Source organism: Lycium ferocissimum, chromosome 1 (genome assembly GCF_029784015.1).
Source record: "Lycium ferocissimum isolate CSIRO_LF1 chromosome 1, AGI_CSIRO_Lferr_CH_V1, whole genome shotgun sequence".
Lineage (NCBI taxonomy): Eukaryota > Viridiplantae > Streptophyta > Magnoliopsida > Solanales > Solanaceae > Lycium > Lycium ferocissimum.
In genome coordinates, this window is record NC_081342.1 from 52,422,166 (window position 1) to 52,425,939 (window position 3,774).

The following is a 3,774-nucleotide window of genomic DNA, read 5'->3' on the forward strand; positions in this document are numbered from 1 at the left end:
AAGGCAGAAGTCCCTTTTTTACACTCATTATGAAGTGCTTTATTAGGATTAGTGCAATCATTAGCATGGTGACCCTTTTGAACATAATTGAAGCATTTCACTTTAGTCACAATTTTTTTTCACTTTCTATCGTCTTGTTGGTCAGTTTAGGATTCTTATTTGGTTGAGCCTTAACTTTTTAGTTTCCTTTGATTTTCCGTCTAAAACCATTTATTGAGCTAGAAATTGTTTTGTGCACTTTTGCACCTTATTTGGCAACCTCATGCCGCTCCTCTTCTAACTATAGGTGTTGCTTATATCATAAAATGTACTATTACATTTATTAGAGTCGTCATCTTATAGCTCCAAAATTTTGAGGCAAAAGGGATAACGTGAATTTGGGCTCATTAGTCAACTTATGACCTTTTTTTAAAACAAAGTGCACCCCCTTTATATTCGGGGCACCCGATTTTTGGTAATCCATGAGTAAAATTCCTTGTGACATCTTCCACCGAACACAAGCGAGCCGAATTTTTTTTCAAGCATTATGGCTTTATCCATGACATTTTTACAATCAAAAAAAAAGTTCTTCCAAAGACATATTAGGGGTTTAATATTTTATAATTATTTTGGAACTTTTCACTTTTGATAAGCTCTACAACAATATTCTTTAAAGAAGTAGACATGGTATTTATGGAGCACAAAAGTTCTACATATTTGTAAAACACAAAGTTTCACAATTAGCATTTTTATTTTTTAAATGAAAACCACCAAAATGGTGGATTTTTATTGAAAATAAAGTAGTCTGTACAGGACTAGCCAAACAGCTAGTTTGAAACAAAAGAAACAAAAAGGAAAAAACTTTAAACATCCAAAGTAACATATATGAAAGCAGAACTCCAGCTTGACTTGCATCCATCTTTCTACCCCACTCTCAAAGTGTTATGGATTCAAATCTCTTGAATTTTCTTTAGACTTCACGTTTGTATCAACTCCCGTGTTTCTTCCCCCAAATAGTAAACGAGCCATGATGTGCTATCTTTGATATGTAAGCTACATTTAGTCTCACCGTTTAAGTCATCCGAATGGGAAGAGCATGCATGCACACTAATACCACCCATCCTTAACTTCTCGGAGGGAAACTAGATGGGCCCAATTTTTCCATAGCCTTCCATGGGAAAACCCCCGAAAGTAAAAAGGGATAGATGCAGTTAGTCAACTGGGTTTTTGTACTCTATTTTTCGTTTTTCCCGATTCTGGGATTTAGTATCCGAGCCTTATCAATGTTCAATAATCTCTTTTACCATGAAGGTAACTTTTGGAAAAGAGGAAAAATTCCTTGTTTGGCCAAAAAAAAAACATTTTTTCCAAAAAAATGAAGGCGGCCCCTTTTCCTTGATATGTTTTCCCAATTTCAAAAAACCCCCTCTTCTCAATCTGTTTATGTGCTTTAAGATCAATTAATGCACCATGGAACTTCCCATTTTCCCTTTTTATAAACATTTCATAGCAAAAGAACTTTCCCACCAAAAAAGGGATAAAATTTTTGATAATCCTACAATACTAAATTCCTTGTTTGATGGCCACCCTTCCAACTAAGTTGTTTCCATATGCAATCTTTTGTGTTGCTGCATATACAAGATCCCCATTATCATTCCTAATGCAAAATGCCACTAAACAAGGCCCCGGTTAATTCCCCTTTTTCCATCAGTTGCACTTATCCCAAACCCCCGCGGCAATCTCCATTACAAATTATGCTTTCGATTTGGGCCCTAAACCGTAAAATAATCTATTATATCGGGCCAAACTTGTGGGGAATGTTTTCCCAAGGGATACCTTCTTTCATGTAAGTAGATTTTTTTGAGATATCTCTGAATCGCCCTATGAATAGACTTTGAACCATTGCAACTTTGTGTTTCTCCTTTCCATATTTGCCACTTTTATCATTTTGGCCCGTTTAAAGATATTTTTTCATTTATAATGAAAAACCCAAATTCCACCATTTTTTGCCCCCATGTTTCACCAGAAAAATTCTTTGCTTTCCCCGGCGGACTATAAACACCTTCCAGACATATTTTGCAACTTCACAATTAGCATAAAAACACGCATGTTAATGTTTTTGCATACACATAAATGTAACTTTAGCAAATTGATAGGGTAGCTATTAAACATAAACATAAATCCTAGAGTCAAAAGTTCACTACGTTCCCAATCGTCATCTAGGATAGATGTTAAATGTAAATAGCCATATCAACTCAAGCTAAGTCACCAAATATTTCAATAAATATTTTTATTTCTTGATTAAACAAGTGGTATATGCATAAAAATATACACACCAAATAGAAAAATTCAGACCTTATCCTAGATATACCTATATATCAATAGAATAATTTAATTAGATCTGAAAAAATTACTTTTCATACTTTTTCAAGAACAAATCAAGGAGACAATCAACATTTATACCTAATTTCACTTAGAAAATAGGATTTTTTTTTTATTTTCCATAAAGCTTTAAGGAGAGTGAGTAACATAGACATGTTCTATGCATCATATAATAATTTTCCATATTTTCATTTTTTACAAATACACCAATTATTAATGGAATTAACAATTTCAGAAAGGTATTAATTACGGGAAAAATATTTTCCACAGTCCAAAATTTATTTCAAAAATATGGAAAAAACAGGAAACTAATTTCGAGCAAAACCAAAAGAGAATCATCTAATTCTGAAATCGGGGCACTCTCCATAAACGTGTTTTAGCCGAGAGTTTGTTCGTCTGGTGAACGGCCCTTGACCTTCTTTTTCAAATCGGGTTTTTCCACGACCCAGGTGCACAAATGGGTTTTTCCACGACCCGTTTCAAATTTCTCCATTGTTAAGCTATTTTGATTCAATCAAAACACTAAGTTTTGTCCTAAATGTGTTTTAGGATTGATTCCAAACATCAATTGCTCAAAAAGTCATAAAAAATAGTACCAAAAATCAAAAAATTATGAGGCTTTTTTTCTTCCCAACGGGTCGCATTGAATTTCCGGCAAAAACCATATTATTAGGCCAATTCTCTCCAATTAAATCACTAGTTTATGTCCTAAACATATTTTAGGAATGATTTGAACCATCAAAAACGTTCAAAGATCGATCCATATGATCAAAATATTGATGGGTTTTGTTCTAAACAAACCCTTGTAGATTTTTCTTAAAATACTACCCAAATTTTCGATCAAAATCACAATTGATTATATAGTTTTTCTCAAAAACATATGGGTAACATATTACCCAAGCCAATTTGCACGAAAGTTGCATGAAACAAGGATTATTGAATTTTTGGGGTTAAATTCGTAATAATAAAATCCTAAAACTTTAAAATTCAATAGCTCACAATCTACAAGGCCAAAATATATGATCCACATATCGATGGAAAGCTCTCGATGAGATCTATAAAAAGGTTTCATGCAAAAACTAGGCATTTACGGACATGAAATAATGCAATTAAGATTCCGGATTATTCATAAAAAACCTATGTTTCATGTATTGCATACGATCAATCGTAACACGAGCCTATGGATCTGATGCCAATGATGATATTTGATGCCTATGGATCTGATGCCAATGATGATATTTGATGCGTAAATACTAGTTAGGAGACTTACGGGTTTCTCCATAGCGGAAGCGGATCTTGAGCAACCACTACTTGTGTCACCGGTCGTCGGGAATCCTCCCAAAGCAGATGAATCCCTATGTTTCCACAGCCAAGATATCCCTTCTAATACAGAGATAGATATTATGTGTAAAC